Raw genomic sequence first — 23,540 nt, 5'->3', positions numbered from 1 at the left:
CTGGACTCACAAAACATGCTTATGGGATCTACCTTACTTCAAAGACCTCCTTTGCCCACACAACATCGACATGATGCACACTGAGAAGAATATCACCGAGGCACTTTTTGGTACATTGTTCGGCATAGATGGGAAGGCAAAGGATAATACTAAGGCTAGAGTCGATCTGGAGGCGCTATGTGATAGGCTGCTACAAAACATGAAAGAACCAAAAGGAAAGCAGAACTGGACGAAGCCAAAGGCATGGTTCAATCTTGGAAGGCCAGCTATGAGGGAAATTATCTTGTGGGTGAAAATGCAGTTCATGTTCCCTGATGGGTATGCAGCGAATCTAAAGAGGGGAGCGAGTCTTGATAAATTGAAGATATTTGGTATCAAGAGTCATGATTGGCACATATGGATTGAGCGGGTAATGCCGGTGATGTTGCGTGGCTTCATCCCTGAGGATGAATGGCTAGTACTGGCAGAACTCAGCTATTTCTTCCGTGTTCTTTGTATGAAAGAACTATCGCCTGGCGTGCTAGAAGAAATGGAAGAGTTGGCGCCAGAGTTGATCTGCAAGTTAGAGAAGATCTTTCCACCGGGCTTCTTTAATCCAATGCAGCATTTGATTTTGCATCTCCCGACCGAGGCAAGATTGGGGGGGGGGCGTGCAAAATCGTTGGTGCTACCCAACTGAGAGGATGCAGAAGACACTTCAAGAAAAATGCAAAAATAAACATAGAATTGAAGCGTCTATGGCTGAGGCATTCATCACTGAGGAGGCGGCAAACTTCGTGACAGCACACTACGAAACCAAAAATCGTCATTTGCATAATCCGAAGCCTCGGTACAATGCTGACGAGCCTAAAAAGGGTGGATCCAACCTCAGCCTATTCAAAGGCAATCTCACACCAGCTAGTGTTTCAAATCCAGTATCTTTGGATAACAAAGAATGGCGGACCATTTCGTTGTATATCTTCAACAACCTGATAGAAGTGCGGCCGTACATCGAGTAAGTTCTCGGTACATTGTTTCGCAACTTTTATTTCCTTTGAACTGCTCTTATTCCTGGATATTTCATACAGTCGATACGTCGCCCTATTCTCGTATGGAGCGGTGATCCAAAAGGATTCTGTCGAAGAGTATGAGCTTCTCGCAAAGCAAGGAGGCGGCTATCCCGGTTTCATCTCTTGGTTCAAACAAATGGTAAATTCTATTAGACAATTTCATTTCATTCGCTAATTTTTGCGTAATGCAACAATCCTTTCATATTAAACTTGTAGGCTAATTCAGAGTCTATGGACGCCGAATTGAGACAAGTCGCTAATTAATGGTTTTGACTATAAGGTCCGTTCATTTGACAAATACGACATCAACGGGTATCGTTTTCGTACCTATGGCAAAGAGCTATCTATGGCCGACCGAAAGTCTACAAATTGTTGTGTATCTGCTATCGGCGAAGGAGGTATCGAGTATTATGGGAGAGTTGAAGCAATTTATGAACTTCTATTCTATGGTGAAAACCCACCGAATGTCGTAGTCTTCAAATGTTATTGTTTTCAGCCGAAGGAGACTAGAAGGACTCATGAACATATAGGGCTAGTTGAAATCAACCAAAGCACCCATTTAGATGTTCCTGATGTCTATATTATGGCTCAACAGGCGACCCAAGTATTCTATCTACCCTGGGCCTGCCAAACTAATCCAAATCTGAAAGGTTGGGATGTCGTTTATGAAGTGCCGCCACGTGCTAGACTATCTCCCCCAAAGGAAGAGGATTATGAACCTCACATTAACCCAGACACATATGAAGGAGAATTCTTCCAAGAGACACATCTTTCCAAAAAGCGTTTCAAGAACCGGTATACTTCACCCCAAAACATTGAAGTAGACAGCGACAGTGAATCCCACATCACCCCAGAGGAGGAACAAGAAGAGCCGGAACAAGAAGAGGTTACTGCTGCGGACGACCTCTCAATGCTTGACCGATTACGTAAAGGTGGCCTTCCACATGTTGATGCCACTGAACCCTATGAGCCCGTCATTGATTATAGTGATGATGATGATTATGCATTTATTGATGATACTGATCGAGATTATTAGTAGTGTCAGGTATTCAATTTTTTTATGTTGTACTTGATGATGATACACTTAAGTGATATACATATTATTATTCATGTCGGTATTTTTTTTATGTTGTACTAATTTCGTTTACTCTTTGTCATGGCAGGTGTTGAAAGATGGAAGGGGAGCCGACTGAGGCCAAGGACAAACGTGCCCAAATTGAAGGTGTGCCACACCATCAAGGTAGCTCCAGCTTATATCAGTTCGGGCGGAATTGGGTAATGTGGTTTGCTTCATTATTAATGCAATTCATTCATCATGCTAGCTTGAGCCCTTTAATTACTAATTTACTTTGTTTCTCTCTTTCAGGCATGCTACAATAAGACGGATAAGGTGCCAGAGGGGTACGACCTGTATGCCATGGCCCACACTGCCTCTTACAAGCAAGTCAAGGGGAAGGCGAGGAAAGGGGAGGAGTTTAACCCGAGCCAGATCCCCTACAATCCAGAGCAGGTGATGATATCTAGTGGCGGGAGGTCCCGTGGCTCCATAGCCATTGATCCAGAGATTGCTCCTGAGACCACGGTGAGTTTAATTTGAATGGACGTTACTTGCTAGTCTTAACATTTGAGTGTCATCATGCTAACGAAACATTGGAAATGATCTTTGGTGCAGCGTTACTCCACACAAGCATCACACGATCCTTCTCCAGCTACTGGCCTGAGCCAGCCCGCTCCCACACCTCCATGATCAAGGTAAGTTTCTCTAGTTTTTTGCTTAACAAATGCATAAAGACCTAGACTTAGCTTTATTTCATCCAATATGCTTACCTTAATGACCTAGAGTTAGCTTCTTTTCCTGCAAAATGACTTAATAAGCTTACTGACCTCCAAAACCAGCCATTTTACCTAAGTTAGCTCTAAAACGATCTATACTTAGCTTTGTTTCCTCCAAAATGACCTAAGTTAGTTATAATATGCTTAGTTAACTAGGTTTGCTCAATAATGACATGTACTTACCTTACTTATGTAAAAAACGGCATAATTAGCTTAGTTAGCTCATAAACGATCCATTTTACCTACATTAGCTCTAAAATGATGCATTTTACCTAAGTTAGCTCATAAACGATCCATTTCACCTAAGTTACCTCACAAACGATGGCGTGCTTCTTCTTCTAGTCTTCTTCTTCTAGTCACCTTTTCCTAACTTTCTTATTTGCCATTTTGCAGATTTCATTCACTTCTCGGAAGCTAGCTTGCTATGATGGAGTGCTTGTTTTTTATTTCATTCTCTTCTAGTATTCTTCTAGCTTGCTACGATGGAACTTGCTATCTTGATGAAACTTTGCATTGTAATATGTATGTGCAACTTTGCTATCTTGATGGAACTTGCTATGTATGAGTGGGTGGAACTATATATGTATGTACGATGAAACTTATGTGCTGTTAAATAGCTCTATGAAATATATCTATATATGTCATATATATTTGCTGTGAAAATTGTTGGATTTAAAAAAAACAGAAAAAAGAGCCAATATGCAGGCTCTTTGCCGTCAACCACCGACGACAAAAGTCTCTTTGCCACAGCAGCGGACGGCAAAGAGGCCACATGGCAATTGTGCTTCCTGGGAGGCTGACCTATTTGGTCAGTTTGCCAACAGTGGCTGACGGCAAAGAGAAAAAAAACTTTGCCTACAGCGACGGACGGCAAAGGCCTTCCGATGTTTGACGTCAGCGGTCGACGACAAAGGCTTGCCGTTAACCACCTAATGGAGTAACAGCGCAATTATTGTCGTCAGTATTCTTTGCCGTCGGCAGCTGATGGCAAAGGACCCTTTGCCGTCAGCTGCCCGAAGTGGACGGCAATGTAGCTCTTTGCCGTCCCGTATGTTGCCGTCCACTTTTGCCATCCGCGGCGGACGGCAAAGACCTTTGCCGTCCGCCATCCATGCCTTTGCCGTCTGCCGTGGCTGATGGCAAAGTAGCTGATTCCTGTAGTGTGATCCCGTTGATTCTCTTGAAATACCCCCTCTTGATGATGCTTGCTATGCTTGTGGCCAAGATGCCAATATGAATTATGCTTATGGAGACGAACTTTCTATAGTTCCTTATCCTAAACATGAAATTGTTGCTATTGCACCCACGCATGATAGTTCTATTATCTTTTTAAATTCTCCCGACTACAGTATATCGGAGAAGTTTGTGCTTATTAAGGATTATATTGATGGGTTGTGTTTTACTACTACACATGATGATTTTGATAGATATAATATGCATGTGCTTGCTGCTCCTACTTGCAATTATTATGAGAGAGGAAATATATCTCCACCTCTCTAAGTTTCCAATATGATAAAATTACAAGAAACTGCTTATACTATGCATTGGCCTTTACTTGGTGTGCATGAATTGTTCTTTTATGACATGCCGATGCATAGGAAGAGAGTTAGACTTCGTTATTGCATGATATATGTTACTTTGTGCTCATTACTAAATTACATATCATTGTTAATTAAAATTGGCTTTGAAATACCTTGGGATCTGGGTGGATCCATTACTTGAGCACTATATGCCTAGCTTAATGGATTTAAAGAAAGCGCTGCCAGGGAGACAACCCGGAAGTTTTAGATAGTCATTTATTTCTGTTGAGTGCTTTTATATAGTCTAAAAAACAAAAAAAATAAAGAGGGGAACCTAAAACTTTTTCAAAAAGGAAAGCGAAAGTGAGAAAGACGAGCATTGTTAAAGTGGGAGCTAGCCTTGAACTTTGTTCATGCTCACAGAAACTTTATGAATCTTGATTAAAGAAACTTTTCAACAAAAATAATTATCCCCTTGTACAATTCCATTGTATTATAAAAATAATGTGCCAAGGTTTGCCTTTAGGATGTTTACAATGCTTGTTGGTTTGTGCGGTGCAGTACAGAAACTTTGGCTGTAGTGCGCAATTTTACATTTTTTACTGGAACGTCAAACGGTTCTGAAACTTTTTGAACTGTCTTTCTATACAAATTTTTTATTTTTCCTAATTTTGGTAGAGTTTTTGGTGTACCAGAAGTATGATGAATGTTCAGATTGCTACAGACTGTTCTGTTCTTGACAGATTCTGTTTTTGATGCATAGTTTACTTGTTTTGATGAAACTATCAATTTCTATCAGTGGATTAAGCCATGGAAAAGTTATATTACAGTATACATAATGAAAAAACAAATTATGAATTGGTTTGCAACAGTACCTAGAGTAGTGATTTTCTTTATTATACTAACGGATCTTACCGAGTTTTCTGTTGAAGTTTTGTGTGGATGAAGTGTCTGATCGAGAAGGTCTCGATATGAGGAAAAGGAGGAGAGGCAAGAGCTCAAGCTTGGGGATGCCCAAGGAACCCCAAGTAAATATTCAAGGAGACTCAAGCGTCTAAGCTTGGGGATGCCCCGGAAGGCATCCCCTCTTTCTTCAACAAGTATCGGTATGTTTTCCGATTCGTTTCGTCCATGCGATATGTGCAAATCTTGGAGCGTCTTTTGCATTTGGTTTTCACTTTTCTTTTATGCACCATTCTGGTATGAGACAGTCGTTGGTTGATTTATAGAATGCTCATTGCACTTCACTTATATCTTTTGAGTATGGCTTTATAGAATGCTTCATGTGCTTCACTTATATCATTTGAAGCTTGGATTGCCTGTTTCTCTTCACATAGAAAACCGCCATTTCTAGAATGCTCTTTTGCTTCACTTATATTTGTTAGAGAGTGGGCATATCTTTTGTAGAAAGAATTAAACTCTCTTGCTTCACTTATATCTATTTAGAGAGATGACAGGAATTGGTCATTCACATGGTTAGTCATAAAATCCTACATAAAACTTGTAGATCGCTGAATATGATATGTTTGATTCCTTGAAATAGTTTTGCGATATAAAGGTAGTGATATTAGAGTCATGCTAGTGGGTGACTGTGGATTAGTAGAAATACTTGTGTTGAGGTTTGTGATTCTCGTAGCATGCACATATGGTGAACCGTTATGTAACGAAGTTGGAGCATGAGATATTTTTTGATTGTCATCCTCTGTGTGGAGGTCAGGGGCACGCGATTTTTAACTCCTACCAACCTCCCTCGTAGGAGCATGCGCGTAGTACTTTGTTTTGATGACTAATAGATTTTTGCAATAAGTATGTGAGTTCTTTATGACTAATGTTGAGTCCATGGATTATACGCACTCTCACCCTTCCATCACTGCTAGCCTCTTCGGTACCGTGCATTGCCCTTTCTCACCTCGAGAGTTGGTGCAAACTTCGCCGGTGCATCCAAACCCCGTGATACGATACACTCTATCACACATAATCCTCCTTATATCTTCCTCAAAACAGCCACCATACCTACCTATTATGGCATTTCCATAGCCATTCTGAGATATATTGCCATGCAACTTCCATCATCATCATATACATCGCTTGAGCATTCATTGTCATATTGCTTTGCATGATCGTAAGATAGCTAGCATGATGTTTTCATGGCTTGTCCATTTTTTGATGCCATTGCTATGCTAGATCATTGCACATTCCGGTACACCACCGGAGGCATTCATATAAGAGTCATATCTTTGTTCTAGATATCGAGTTGTAAGTAAATAAAGTGTCATGATCATCATTATTAGAGCATTGCCCCAGTGAGGAAAGGATGATGGAGACTATGATTCCCCCACAAGTCAGGATGAGTCTCCAGACTTTATAAAAAAAAGAAGAGGCCAAAGAAGCCTAAATTAAAAAAAGGGAGCCAAAGAAGCCTGCAAAAAAGAGAAAAAAGAGAGAAAACGAAAGAAGGGGCAATGTTACTACACTTTTACCACACTTGTGCTCCAGAGTAGCACCATGTTCTTCATATAGAGAGTCTCCTATATTGTCACTTTCATATACTAGTGGGAATTTTCATTATAGAACTTGGTTTGTATATTCCGATTATGGGCTTCCTCAAATGCCCAAGGTCTTCATGAACAAGCAAGTTGGATGCACACCCACTTAGTTTTTAGTTTGAGCTCTCATACAGTTATAGCTCTTAGTGCATCTGTTGCATGGCAATCCCTACTCCTCGCATTGACATCAATTGATGGGCATCTTCATAGCCCGTTGATTAGCCACGTCGATGTGAGACTTTCTCCTTTTTGTCTTCTCCACATAATCCCCACCATCATATTCTATTCCACCTATAGTGCTATATCCATGGCTCATGCTCATGTATTGCGTGAAAGTTGAAAAAGTTTGAGAATACTAAAGTATGAAACAATTGCTTGGCTAAAACCGGGGTTGTGCATGATTGAAATACTTTGTGTGGTGAAGATGGAGCATAGCCAGACTATATGATTTTGTAGGGATAACTTTCTTTGGCCATGTTGTTTTGAAAAGACATGATTGCTTTATTAGTACGCTTGAAGTATTATCGTCTTAATGTCAAATGATAGACTATTGCTTTGAATCACTCGTGTCTTAATATTCATGCCATGATTAGAGATATGATCAAGATTATGCTAGGTAGCATTCCACATCAAAAATTATCCTTCTATCATTTACCTACTCGACGACGAGCATGAATTAAGCTTGGGGATGCTGATATGTCTCCGTCGTATCTATAATTTTTGATTGTTCCATGCCAATATTATTCAACTTTCATATACTTTTGGCAACTTTTTATACTATTTTTGGGACTAACATATTGATCCAGTGCCCAGTGCCAGTTCATGTTTGTTGCATGTTTTATGTTTTGCAGAAACCCCATATCAAACGGAGTCCAAACAGGATAAAAACGGACGGAGAATATTTTTGGAATATTTATGATTTTTTGGAAGAAAAATCAACGCGAGACGGTGCCCGAGGGGGCCACAAGGCAGGGGCGCGCCCCTGACCCTCGCGGGCACCCCGTAAGGCAGTTACTGCTCTTCTTTGACCGCAAGAAAGCTAATTTTCGAAGAAAAATCTTAGCGAAGGTTTCCATCCAATCGGAGTTATGGATCTACGGATATAAAAGAAACGGTGAAAGGGCAGAATCAAGGAACGTAGAAACAGAGAGAGACAGAGAGACAGATCCAATCTCGGAGGGGCTCTTGCCCCTCCCACGCCATGGAGACCATGGACCAGAAGGGAAACCCTTCTCCCATCTAGGGAGAAGGTCAAGGAAGAAGAAGAAGAAGGGGGGCTCTCTTCCCCTTGCTTCCGGTGGCGCCGAAACACCACCGGGGGCCATCATGATCACCGTGATCTACAACAACACCTCCATCATCTTCACCAACATCTCCATCACCTTCCCCCATCTATATTCAGCGGTCCACTCTCCCGCAACCAGCTGTACCCTCTACTTGAACATGGTGCTCTATGCTTCATATTATTATCCAATGATGTGTTGCCATCCTATGATGTCTGAGTAGATTTTTGTTGTCCTCTCGGTAATTGGTGAATTGCTATGATTGGTTTAATTTGCCTGTGGTTATGTTGATGTCCTGTTGTGGCCTCCGTGTAGAGCAAGCATGAGGGATTCCCGCTGTAGGATGTTGCACTACGTTCATGATTCGCTTATAGTGGGTTGCTTGAGTGACAGAAGCATAAACCCGAGTAAGGGGGTTGTGGCGTATGGGATAAAGGGGACTTGATGCTTTAATGCTATGGTTGGGTTTTACCTTAATGATCTTTAGTAGTTACAGATGCTTGCTAGAGTTCCAATCATAAGTGCATATGATCCATGAAGAGAAAGTATGCTAGCTTATGCCTCTCCCACATAAAACTTGCTATCGGTCTAGTATAGTAGGCAATTGCTTAGGGACAATTTCACAACTCCTACCACCACTTTTCCACACTCGCTATATTTACTTTATTGCTTCTTTATCTAAAAAGCCCCTAGTTTATATTTACGTACTCTTTATTATCTTGCAAACCTATCCAACAACACCTACAAAGTCCTTCTAGTTTCATACTTGTTCTAGGTAAAGCGAACGTCAAGCGTGCGTAGAGTTGTATCGGTGGTCGATAGAACCTGAGGGATTATTTGTTCTACCTTTAGCTCCTCGGTGGGTTTGACACTCTTACTTATCTAAGGAGGCTACAATTGATCCCCTATACTTGTGGGTTATCAACTGCATCTTCGTCCGTTTTGTGCACTGCTCGAATCTCATACTTTATGCAATGCATGCATCCTAATTCAAATAAAGTTCTTCATAACATAAACAAAGTTCATCATTACAAGCCATTTTGTATGACAATCAAACTAAGTTCAGCAAAAGCAAATGATCACAAGCAAACTAATGATACATAAGCAAAGAATAGAAAGAAAAATTGATGATAAAAACGACACAAGCAATAAATGTTGGTTCTTGGCCGGCACCGTCTGCTTCTTCACCAGTTAGCATCTCCCCAGCTGCTCCTGGCGTGCTTCTTGGGGGGCTCCTCCTTCTCCAGCTTTGCATGGCGAAACCCGTCCTAGGTGAGGGTGATGCGGCTCCATATCTCGTACGCTGCGTAGGCGTCCTTTGCCGCGTACTCGATGTGCCTCATGGTCAGAGGCAGAGTGGCCCAGTGCTTGTGTTCATCGTCGGTGATCTTCTTCTTCATGTTGTTGTAGTAGTTGTCAGCGAGCATGCCGACGATGTCTGCAAGGGAGTCCAACTCCTTTGTGGCCTCGGGCACCCTCCATTCCTTCTGGATGTCAACGAAGTTGGCGACCTCCAGATTGACGCACTTTAGCCTGGTTTTGTCGCCGCCGATGGAGAAGCCAGCAAAGGTGTACCTGGGGTCGGCGAGGAAGTTGTCAAAGACGGTGCACCTTCTAGCGGTGCTCAGTTGAAAGAGCAGCACCAGATGAGTCTTGCCGATGGAGAGTTGGACGAGGGCAAGTTTCTGCGTCGCATCAGGATCGAGATCAATCTCGATGATCTTGTGGTGCTGGAGCCTGAGGTGGCACTCATACTGCTTGAGGCAGGTCGTCATCTGCTTCTTGTCATTGGTGTGGATGACGTGCAACTTGGTTTTACCATGCGCCTCCATGTCCCAGTACTCGTCGTCGAACCTAATCGCCGGCAATAGGACTTGGTGTCTTTTGTGGAGATTGGTGTGATGGAGCGATTTGGTGGCAAGGTAATGGATGCTTGTGTTGTTGTGGATGAGAAAGCGTTGGCAGGGTTCTAATTTTAAAGGGGGGGATGGCTGCAGCAGATGAACTGCACGATCTCGCTGACGATGCGGTTGTGCAGATCGTGGGTTGGGGTTGCGTCTGTGATCGTGGGTTTGTGGTGATGGAACCGCTCAGATTGGGCGGTTGTGCCCGAACGTGGTTTTTTTAGCGTGGTTTTATTTTAGTTTTCATCAGTACAATCTGCTAACCACCATGTTCTGTGCAAACGGGCATTTGTCACGCTTATATGTATCGTACGTTTTCCTGAAACTGCATTGCATGTGATACTGAACTTCTTCGTCTAACCAAAAGCACTGCATTTATCTATAGGTTTGTACTGCACCTGTATTTTGTTGTACTTGTTGCACCCCTATATTCATGTATGTATTCCGAAACTACATTGCTTATGATACTACACTGCTTTGTCGAACCAAAAGCACTTCATTGTATAGAGTTGCATCCTACATCTATTTTTTTTGCGTGTACGTGATGCAGCCCCCTGTCACGGGAGGTGTGTGTGTGTGGGGGGGGGGGTGGTTGGGGGGCACTTTTTTTTATTTGTGGAACTTATTTGGATGTAGAGTTATTTTTTGACCGCGTTATGTTAACACACACGTTGTTTTTCCTTATTTAACTTTTTTTGAACTGCATTTATTTATTTGTTTGACTGTCCGGCCTTCATTGTTCTTCACAGCGAACTGCGTTGGTATTAACTTACTCGTTTCTTTCTGCTCTGTCTTATTTAGCCAGGCCGGCCCGTTTGACGTAACTCTTTCCCACATGGGCCTCAACGTGGCCCTCCCAGGCGATCCGACCGCTCCGCTCATAGGGAGAGACCAAGAAGAAACCTCCGTCCTCTCTTGCAGCCGCTCCCGAAGCATCTCTCCCTCGAGAAAAACTGCCGTTGCCTGTACCAACCGCCGTCACCCGTGGAACCGCAGTCCTCAAGGGGTCCTTATTGCTGCATTTCACGCCCCCGTCCACTCCGCCGGCCCTTCCCGCTGCGCTCCCGTAGCCCTTTTCATTTCGTTCCCGCCCCTCCCCCCACCGCCGCCATTCATCCCCTTTTTTGTGGTACATTTTCTGTGCCCTCGGTATTGATCATTCCCTCGTCTAGTTTTGTCATTCTCCTGGTTTTTATTGCATTTTTTTGCTTTTGTATTTTTTCTGTAGCAGGCGAATTTGATCTCGATTTGAAATTTGTACTCATGTGTGCTCTGTAAGCAGAGCAAGGTGCATCTAGGGTTTCATCATATTTCATCAATTTTGTTGCTGATATCTATCACTTCGTCCTTGTGCTACAGGAAAACGCCATGTCTTCGCCAAGCAGAGCAGAAGGAGGAGTTCAAGGTATTTAGACTACTTACATCGGCCTTGTTTATTTTCTGTGATGTTTATCTAGTTTACATAATTCATCCTGCAGATTTGTTTATGCTGTGTTAGTTGTCTGTGTTGCTTTGCATTTTTTGCCATGTGATGTTTTGAAATTTTTGACTCTGGTTTTTATTTGAATCTAGTAGGTGATTGCAGTGGTCATAATGACACACCAATTTGCTCTCATTGTCCTAGTGGTAACGATCATGGTGGTGATGCGGGACATCAATTGAATTCACCAATTGAATCTTCTCCCAGAAGTGTGGCCCCTCCTTTTGGTCGTCTCCCTATTTTCTGTTGTGAATTTGATATGTGTCTTGTGAGTTTTGAAATGGATTGTTCTTATAAATATCTGCTATTTTTTGATGTTTATGCTTTGTTTATTTTGTGTATGGTGCTTACTTGATGTTGTACAAATTGGTGTTTGATATGTCTCCATCGTATCTACTTTTCCAAACACTTTTGCCCTTCTTTTGGACTCTAACTTGCATGATTTGAATGGAACTAACCCAGACTGACACTGCTTTTTAGCAAAACTGCCATGGTGTTAGTTTTGTGCAGAAATAAAAGTTCTCGGAATGACCTGAAACTCCACAGAGAATATTTTTGGAATTAATAAAAAATACTGGCGAAAGAATCAAGGCCAGGGGGGCCACACCCTATCCACGAGGGTGGGGTGCGCGCCCTACCCTCCTGGGCGCCCCCTACCTCGTGGGCCCCCTGATGCTCCACCGACCTCAACTCCAACTCTATATATTCACGTTTGGAGAAAAAATCAGGGAGAAGGATTCATCACGTTCTACGATACGGAGCCGCTTCCAAGCCCTAATCTCTCTCGGGAGGGCTGATCTGGAGTCCGTTCGGGGCTCCAGAGAGGGGAATCCGTCACCGTCGTCATCATCAATCCTCCATCACCAATTTCATGATGCTCATTGCCGTGCGTGAGTAATTCCATCGTAGGCTTGCTGGATGGTGATGGGTTGGATGAGATTTACCATGTAATCGAGTTAGTTTTGTTAGGATTTGATATCTAGTTTCCACTATGTTCTAAGATTGATGTTGCTATGACTTTGCTATGCTTAATGCTTGTCACTAGGGCCCGAGTGCCATGATTTCGGATCTGAACCTATTATGTTTTCATGAATATATGTGAGTTCTTGATCCTATCTTGCAAGTCAATAGTCACCTACTATGTGTTATGATCCGGCAACCCCGAAGTGACAATAATCGGGACCACTCCCCGTGATGACCGTAGTTTGAGGAGTTCATGTATTCACTAAGTGTTAATGATTTGGTTCAGTACTCTATTAAAAGGAGGCCTTAATATCCCTTAGTTTCTAATAGGACCCCGCTGCCATGGGAGGGTAGGACAAAAGATGTCATGCAAGTTCTTTTCCATAAGCACGTATGACTATATTCGGAATACATGCCTATATTACATTGATGAACTGGAGCTAGTTCTGTGTCACCCTATGTTATAACTGTTGCATAAGGAATCGCATCCAACATAATTATCCATTACCGATCCAATGCCTACGAGCTTTTCACATATTGATCTTTGCTTAGTTACTTTACCGTTGCCACTGTTACGATTACTACAAAACTGCTACTGTTACTTTTGCCACCGTTACTGTTACTCCCATACTACTTTGCTACTAAATACTTTGCTGCAGATATTAAGTTATCCAGGTGTGGTTGAATTGACAACTGAACTGCTAATACTTGAGAATATTCTTTGGCTCCCCTTGTGTCGAATCAATAAATTTGGGTTGAATACTCTACCCTCGAAAACTGTTGCGATCCCCTATACTTGTGGGTTATCAAGACAAATTTCTAGCGCCGTTGCCGGGGAGCATAGCTCTATTCTTTGATTCACTTAGGATTTATATCTTCTGATCACTATGATGAACTTGAAAGACGAAAGAACTAAGATTTTTCCCTCAACTACGAGGGGAGGTAAGGAACTGCCATCTAGCTCTGCACTTGATTCTCCTTCTATTTTGAGTAAACTTGCGACACCTAAACCTGCTCCTGCTATTAATTCTGATATGTCGCATGTTATAGATGATGACACTTCTGCTATGCATGATGCTTATGATGAAACTACTTCTATGCTTGATAAAACTGTGCCACTAGGTGAATTTCTTGATGAACAACTTGCTAGGGCTAGAGAGAATGAAATTATTGAAACTGATAATACTGATGAAAGCGATGATGAAGATTCTCCCTAGATATGAATTGCTTGTTGTTCTCGGGGGTTATGTTATGGATGAAGAAACTGCTAGAGATTTTCTTGCTTGCAATGATAGATCTGATCTTAAGAAATTATTAGCTAAGTTGAAAGAAAAGTCTCTGAATGCTAGAATGAAATACGACCCTACTTTTGCTACTTCACCTATCTTCATTACTGATAAGGATTATGATTTCTCTGTCGATCCTGAGGTAATTACTTTGGTTGAATCTGATCCTTTTTATGGCTATGAATCTGAAACTCTTGTGGCACATCTTACTAAATTAAATGATATAGCCACCCTATTCACTAATGATGAGAAAACTCGTTACTACTATATCCTTAAATTATTTCCGTTCTCATTAAAGGGTGATGCTAAAACATGGTTTAATTCTCTTGATCCTGGTTGTGTGCGTAGTCCCCGGGATATGATTTATTACTTCTCTGCTAAATATTTCCCCGCTCATAAGAAACAAGCTGCTTTAAGGGAAATATATAATTTTGTGCAAATTGAAGAAGAGAGTCTCCCACAAGCTTGGGGGAGGCTTCTCCAATTACTTAATGCTTTGCCTGATCATCCTCTTGAGAAAAATGAAATACTTGATATCTTTTATAATGGACTAACTGATGCTTCCAGAGACCACCTGGATAGTTGTGCTGGTTGTGTTTTCTGGGAAAGAACTGTTGATCAAGCTGAATTGTTATTGAATAATATGTTGACTAATGAAAACAATTAGACACTTCCTGAACCAACTGCTAAGCCAACTCCGAAGAAAAGGGGTATCCTATTTCTCAGTCCTGAAGATATGCAAGAGGCAAAGAAATCTATGAAAGAGAAGGGTATTAAAGCTGAAGATGTTAAGAATTTACCACCTATTGAAGAACTACATGGTCTTGATAACCCGACACAGGTAGTAAAGGTAAATTCTCTCTATAGATTTGATGAAGGTGATATTCCTCATTATAAGTCTGCTAGTCAATGCTTGGATGAGTTTGATAATTTTATTATTAAACAAGAAAACTTCAATGCTTATCTTGGTAGACAATTGAAACACAATGCTTATATGATTGAACACTTGAGTGATTATATGTCTAGAGTTAAAGGTGAACTTAAACTCATTAGTAAACATGCTTCTATGGTTACCACTCAAGTAGAACAAGTACTTAAAGCTCAAAATGATTTGCTCAATGAATTAAATAATAATAAAAATGACAATGCAATTAGAGTTATGACTAGAGGTGGTAGAATGACTCAGGAACCTTTGTATCCTGAGGGCCACCCTAAGATAATTTTGCAAGATTCTTAGAGAAATAATGTTGATGCACCTAGTCCTTCTAAAAAGAAGAAGAAGAAAAATGATAGGACTTTGCATGCTTCTAGTGAACCTGTTGATGACACACCTGAGAATCCCAATGATATTTCTATTTCTGATGCTGAAACACAATCTGGTGATGAACATGAACCTAGTGATAATGATAATGATAATGATAATGTTCATGTTGATGCTCAACCTAACAATAATAATGATGTAGAGGTTGAACCTGTTTTTGATCTTGATAACCCACAATCAAAGAATCAACGTTATGATAAGAGAGACTTCATTGCTAGGAAGCACGGTAAAGAAAGAGAATCATGGATTCAGGAACCCATGCCTTTTCCTCCTAAACCATCCAAGAAAAAGGATGATGAGGATTTTGAGCGCTTTGCTGAAATGAGTAGGCCTATCTTCTTGCGTATGCGTTTTACTGATATGCTTAAAATGAATCCTTATGCTAAGTACATGAAAGATATCGTTACAAATAAAAAAAAGATACCGGAAGCTGAAATTTCCACCATCCTTGCTAATTATACTTTTAAAGGTGGAATACCTAAGAAACTTGGAGATCCAGGAGTACCAACTATACCATGCTCCATTAAAAGAAACTATGTTAAAACTGCTTTATGTGATCATGGAGCCGGTGTTAGTGTTATGCCTCTTTCTTTATATCGTAGACCGGATTTGAATAAGTTGACACCTACTGAAATATCTTTTCAAATGGCTGATAAATCAACCACTATACCTATCGGTATTTGTTAGGATGTGCCTGTTGTGGTTGCAAATGTTATTATCTTAACGGACTTTGTTATTCTTGATATTCCTGAGGACGATAGTATGTCGATTATCCTTGGTAGACCCTTTTTGAATACTGCAGGGGCTGTTATTGATTGTAATAAAGGCAATGCCACTTTTCATGTTAATGGTAATGAGCATACGGTACACTTTTCGAGGAAACAACCTCAAGTCCACAGTATCAATTCTATTGGAAAAATTCCATTGATTATTATTGGAGGTTTTGAATTTCCTCTTCCTACTTTCAAGAAGAAATATGATATTCTTATTGTTGGGGACATACATATCCCCGTTGAGCTAACCTAGTGCTATTCGAAAATTCTCCGGTTTCATGCGATTCGTAATGAGTTTGTTAACAAGACTTGATCAACCTTGTTAGTGGATTCCTTTTGATGAGCATGAGATGGATGAAGTTAGAAAGCACAACTCTCTGTACCCTCCTTTTACTTTCTGTTATTTAGATTAAATAAAGCAAAAATAGTATTTTCTGTCTGTTTTCTGATTTATCCTTGCAATAAAAATACCCCAAAAATAAAATTTGTCCAAATGCCCTGAAAATGAAATATGATTTTTTCTAGAATATTTGAGAATATCTGGCACTGAGAACACATCAGGGGAGCCATCACCTAGCCACGAGGGTCCAGGGTGCGCCCACCCCCTGGGCGCGCCCCCTGCCTCGTGGGCCCCTGGTGGCCCCCCTCCATTTATTCCAGCAACCACACACTCCTTCTTCCTCCCAAAAAAATCACCAACCAGCTCAAGCATGAGTTCTAGCTCATTTTGCTGATTTTTTGATCTCCTTTCTCAAAGCTCCACTCACAAAACTGCTTTGGGGGGAGGGGGGAATGTTCCTCGGTATGTGACTCCTCCAATGGTCCAATTAGTTTTTGTTCTAGTGCTTTATTCATTGCAAATTTTTCCTGCCTAGGTGACCCTGTTCTTGAGCTTGCATGTCAAATTTATTTGGTCCCAAGTAGTTCTAATGCATTATATAGTCTCTAGGCACTTGTGGGAGTAGTTGCTATCAATCTTGTTGAGTTCGGTTCATTTCTATTTGGAGTTACTAAATTTTTCAGAATTTTTTCAGAGGAAGAAATATGTTTAGGAAAATGTACCAAGGTGGTTCTTCAAGGAAGCAAGGACCCATGCCCGCAATACGTGAGCTAGACTATGAACCATCGAGGGAAGCTCAAGTGTGGCCCTATGCATGGCTGTCAGAGGAGTTTATGGTCCAAGCAGGCATCAAGGATGAATTTGATGCATATGTGCGTAATGTTGATCTTGAGGACTTCGTGTCGGATAAGTGCCTACAACACTACTACCTTACTGATTCCTTTGTGAGAAGGTTTGAATTTATATCTTCGCACAATTCTCACACTGTCTTATTTGATCTTTATGATAAATCATATACCATGGACCTAGAAGATTTTAATACAGCTTGTAAACTCCCGTAGTGGGGAAATGTTAGTGAACCTCGTAAATCTGAATATAAAGACTTTCTTGCTAGTATCACTGTGGGTGAATCCATAGATATCACACAAGCTACCATAGGGAGCATTCATTTCCCCTCCATACATTATTTTGCTCTATTTATAGGTAGATGCATTAACGGTAAAGATGAAGCTTGTCACATGTGTGTTCCTGATCTTAGTGTCCTCAAGAGTGCGGTATTAGGTGATAAACAATATAACTTGGGGGCCATTGTTGCACGAAGGCTGCATCTTAATGGTACATGTGGAGATTTGTTTGGTGGGATTTATGTAACTCGTGTAGCTAATTATCTTGGTGTACCCACACATGGAAGTGACATGGAGTTGCCTCCTACTTATCTAGATTATAGTGCCATGGTTAACCATCAGTTTCTTGAAAGGAAAGAATAGTTCCTCTAGTGCCGACTAATCTTTGACAGATGGCGTACTGTCCATGTTGTTCTCCCTACTCCCACTTTCTTTGACTTTCAGGCAAAAAGGAGATACTTTATAACTAGGGAGGAGGCAAACGAATATGAGAGGAGGACGGAGGTAGCTCGCCTCCAAGCTGCAGCTCGTTAGGCAGTAGCTACTGCATCTCAGTACGACCCGAGCTACAGCTTTGATCCTTGGGCATAGACCAACTTAGGCCAAAAGCCTAAGCTTGGTGGAGTACGTATTTCTCACCGACATTACATTCATGTTCACACACTCATTCTAGTTGTCGGTGCTCATACTTTTCCATTGTACTATCCATGCTAGTTTATTTTCTTTTTCTCGCTTTCTTCTTGTGTGTTTGAAAAACCTTAAGAAAAATCAAAATAAATAAATAAGCCGTAGCTTTTAGCTAGTTTACTTTCCATGCTTGTAGTAGTAGTAATTAAAAGAAAACCCAAAAATATTTCTCGTTCTTCTTTTGCTTGTTGGGAGCTTTCCCGTGTAAATAGTTTTGTTTCTTTTCTTTTCTTTGGGGGTCGAGAGGAGAAGACCATGATGAAAATGTTGAAGTGGCTCTTTTATGCATTATTGTTGATTTAATCAAGAGCCCATGTTACCTTGTCTTCTCTCTTGAATTGAATGCTTGCATATTCCAGCTTAGCTCAATGCACGTGCACTATTATTATTATCCACACCGTTCGGTCGTGCAAGTGAAAGGCAATAATCATGATACATGATGAAATGATTGAGATGAGAGAAGCTAGTATGAACTCGACCTATCTTGTTTTTGTAAATATGATTAGTTCATCATTCCTGATTCAGCCTATTATGAATAAACATGTTTGCAATGACAAATAGAGATTATAATTGCTTATGCCATGCTTAATTAGCTAGGAGTTTATAATGGTTTACCTTGCGTGCCAACATGCTATTAAAATGGTTGTGATGTGGTTATGATAGGGTGGTATCCTCCTTTGAATGATTCGAGTGACTTGACTTGGCACATGTTCACACATGTAGTTGAAACAAAATCAACATAGCCTCCACGATATTTATGTTCATGGTGGATTACATCCTACTCATGCTTGCACTCAATGTCTATTAATTTTAATGCATGTTCATGACTGTTGTCGCTCTCTAGTTGGTCGCTTCCCAGTCTTTTTCTAGCCTTCACTTGTAATAAGCGGGAATACTGCTTGTGCATCCACTTCCATAAACCCCAAAGTTATTCCATAGGAGTCCACCATACCTTACTATATGCGGTATTTACCTGCCGTTCCAAGTAAATTTGTATGTGCCAAACTCCAACCCGTCAAATGAAATTCTGTTTTGTATGCTCAAACAGCTCATGTATCAACTAGGGTTGTCTATATATTCCATGCTAGGTGGGTTATTCTCACAAGGAGTGGACTCCGCTCCTCACTCACGAGAAAATGTCCGGTAACTGGGATGCCTAGTCCCATGCTCAAATCAAATCAAAATAATTGCAAACAAAACTCCCCCAGGATTGTTGTTAGTTGGAGGCACCCATTGTTTCGGACAAGCCATGGATTGATGATTGTTGGTGGTGGGGGAGTATAAACTTTACCATTCTATTTGGGAACCGCCTATAATGTGTATAGCATGGAAGACATCGAGATCTCTTGGTTGTTATGTTGACAATGAAAGTATACCGCTCAAAATATTATTTATCTCTGTTTCAAAATCGAGCTCTGGCACCTCTACAAATCCCTGCTTCCCTCTGCGAAGGGCCTATCTATTTACTTTTATGTTGAGTCATCATCCTCTTATTAAAAAGCACCAGTTGGAGAGCACCGCTGTCATTTGCATGCATTACTATTAATCTATATTGAGTATGACTATGACTGTATCACTCTTACCATGAATTACAATGTCTAGTCAGCCCTTGACCTTCAGGGGTGCTCTGCATTTATGTTTTGCGGTCTCAGAAAGGGCTAGCAAGATACCATTGATATGTATCCAACGTATCTATAATTTTTGATTGTTCCATGCTATTATATTACCTGTTTTGGATGTTTATGGGCTTTACTTTACATAATTATATCATTTTTGGGACTAACCTACTAACTGAAGGCCCAGCCCGTATTGCTGTTTTTTTGCCTATTTCAGTATTTCGTAGAAAAGGAATATCAAACGGAGTCGAAATGCAATGAAACCTTCAGGAGCGTGATTTTTGGAATGAACGTGACCCAGTGGACTTGGAGTGCAAGTCAAGAAGCAGCCGAGGCGGCCACGAGGGTGGAGGGTGCCCCCCTATTTCGTGGGCCCCTCGGGCGGCCACCGACCTACTTCTTCCTCCTATATATACCCACGTACCCTGAGAACATCAGAACAAGTCACGAAAACCTAATTCCACCGCCGCAACCTTCTGTATCCGCGAGATCCCATCTTGGAGCCTTTGTCGGCGCTCCGCCGGAGGGGGAATCGACCACAGAGGGCTTCTACATCAACACCATAGCCCCTCTGATGAGTTGTGAGTAGTTTACCACAGACCTTCGGGTCCATAGTTATTAGCTAGATGGCTTCTTCTCTCTTTTTGGATCTCAATACCATGTTCTCCTCGATCTTCTTGGAGATCTATTCGATGTAACTCTTTTTGCGGTGTGCTTGTCGAGATCCGATGAATTGTGGGTTTATGATCAAGTTTATCTATGAGAAATATTTGAATCTCCTCTGAATTCTTTTATGTATGGTTGAGTTAGCTTTGCAAGTCTCTTCGAATTATCAGTTTGGTTTGGCCTACTAGATTGATCTTTCTTGCAATGGGAGAAGTGCTTAGCTTTGGGTTTAATCTTGCGGTGTCCTTTCCCAGGGACAGCAGGGGCAACAAGGCACGTATTGTATTGTTGCCATTGAGGATAAAAAGATGGGGTTTATATCATATTGCATGAGTTTATCCCTCTACATCATGTCATCTTTCCTGATGCGTTACTCTGTTCTTATGAACTTAAAACTCTAGATGCATGCTGGATAGGGGTCGATATGTGGAGTAATAGTAGTAGATGCAGGCAGGAGTTGGTCTACTTGTCGCGGACGTGATGCCTATATACATGATCATGCCTAGATAATCTCATAATTATTTGCTTTTCTATCAATTGCTCGACAGTAATTTGTTCACCCACCGTAATACTTATGCTATCTTGAGAGCAGCCACTAGTGAAACCTATGGCCTCCGGGTCTATCTTTTATCATATAAGCTTTCAATCTACTTTTATTTGCATCTTTACTTTTCCAATCTATATCATAAAATACCAAAAATATATTTATCTTATCAATACTATCTCTATCAGATCTCACTTTTGCAAGTGGCCGTGAAGGGATTGACAACCCCTTTATTGTGTTGGTTGCAAGTTCTTTTGTTTGTTTGTGTAGGTGCGTGAGACTTTTGAGGATCCTCCTACTGGATTGATACCTTGGTTCTCAAAAACTGAGGGAAATACTTATGCTACTATTGCTGCATCACCCTTTCCTCTTCAAGGAAAACCAACACCAAGCTCAAGACGTAGCAAGAAGGATTTCTGGCACCGTTGCCGGGGAGGTCTTCGCTCAAGTCAAGACATACCAAGTACCCATCACAAACTCATCTCCCTCGCATTTACATTATTTGCCATTTGCCTCTCATTTTCCTCTCCCCCACTTCACCCTTGCCGTTTTATTTGCCATCTCTTTCCCAATCTTCTCTCTCTTTTGCTTGCCATTTTGCTCGTGTGTTAGAACGTTTACCTTGTCATTATGGCTAGTCCGCCTATCCTTGTTATTACTCCCGAACATGAAATTCTTAATTTTAAGCAAAAGGAGGGAGAAAATTTAAAAGATGCTTGGCATATAATTTGCAATGCTCAATCAAATCTTCTAGGAAGCTTTCTACTTCCGTTCTTCTTCGCAATTTTTACGTAGGCATTACTCCTTGGAATAGATGCATTCTTGATACCATTACCGGAGGGGAGTTCTTGAGTAGCCATACGTTTGATGCTTATAATGCTATGTTAGATTTGTTTGGCCCACCACCTCTTTTGGTTAATGTAACTGTTTTAACTTTGGAACATGTGATGCAACGGCTTGAAATTATTGAAAATAAAGTTGCTACTGTTGAGTTGATTGAAAATTTGGATAAAAAGATTCATAATCAAATTACCCAATACGGATCTAGGGTTGGAGTTTCTTTGAAATTTTTTAAAGAGAAAGAACCTATAGTTAATAAGAAAATAGATCTAGATTCTACAAGAATTGGTAAACTTGAGGATATCATTACCAACTTAGGGTCAGCGTTTGCTTCCGTGAAAAACACTCCAATTCCTCCTACCAAAACTGCCAAATTTATCTATGTTCCTAAAAATAAGGGTGAATCTTCTAGTAAGGGAAATGCGGATCTCAAATCAATAAGTGTTCATCCAAATTGTCTTTCTATCATTAAGGAACCTTTTGCTACAAATAAAATTCTTGAATTCTTTCCTAAGGGTTTAACCATTGCTAAAACGGGAGAAACCCCTAAAGATTATAAGTGCTCCATTGGGGAATTGAGTGCCAAAGATGACACTACTTAGATCTACCCTCGCTTTTATGCCTAGCTAGGGGCGTTGAATGATAGCGCTAGTTGGGAGGCAACCCAGTTCTATTTGTGTTTTTTGTTTTTGTTTTTGTCTAGCAATAAATTTTGTATCTACCTTCTGTTTAGATGTGTTTTTATGTTTAATTAGTGTTTGTGCCAAGTAGAACCTATAGGATAATCTATGGTGATAGTTAATTTGATTCTGCTGAAAAACAGAAAATTTGCACGCACGAAATTAGTTTTGTTAAATCACAGAAATGTGATTTTGTGTTGATTCTTTTTGATGTAGATCAATAGACAAATTTGCCAGGACTTCCTATTTTTGTAGGAGTTTTAGAGTTCCAGAAGTATTCGTGGGTTACAGATTGCTACACACTGTTCTGTTTTTGACAGATTCTTTTTTTCGTGTGTTGTTTGCTTATTTTGATGCATCTATGGCTAGTATTAAGTGGTATGAACCATAGAGAACTTGAAATACAGTAGGTTTAACACCAATATAAATAAATAATGAGTTCATTACAGTACCTTATGTGGTGGTTTTGCTTTCTTTCACTAACGGAGCTTATGAGATTTCCTGTTGAGTTTTGTGTTGTGAAGTTTTCAAGTTTTGGGTAAAGATTTGATGGACTATGGAATAAGGAGTGGCAAGAGCCTAAGCTTGTGGATGCCCATGGCACCCCAAGATATTAAAGAATAGCCAAAATCCTAAGCTTGGGGATGCCCATGGCACCCCAAGACATTCAAGTATAGCCAAAAGCCTAAGGTTGGGGATGCCCCAGAAGGCATCCCCTCTTTTGTCTTCGTTCATTGGCAACTTTACTTGGAGCTATATTTTTATTCGCCACATGATATGTGTTTTGCTTGGAGCGTCTTGTATGATATTAGTTTTTGCTTTTTAGTTTACCACAATCATCTTTTTTGTACACACCTTTTGGGAAGAAGCCCACTTGATTAGAATTTATTAGAATATGCTATGTGCTTCACTTATATCTTTTGAGCTAGATAGTTTTTGCTCAATTGCTTCACTTATATCTTTTAGAGCACGGCGGTGGCTTCATTTTGAAGAAAGTGCTAGTCTCTCATGCTTCACTTATATTATTTTGAGAGTCTCTTAGAACAGCATGGTATTTGCTATGGTTATAAAATTGGTCCTAGAAT

This window comes from Triticum aestivum, chromosome 3B (assembly GCF_018294505.1).
Source record: "Triticum aestivum cultivar Chinese Spring chromosome 3B, IWGSC CS RefSeq v2.1, whole genome shotgun sequence".
Classification (NCBI taxonomy): Eukaryota; Viridiplantae; Streptophyta; class Magnoliopsida; order Poales; family Poaceae; genus Triticum; species Triticum aestivum.
Note: the sequence above shows the minus strand (reverse complement) of the source record.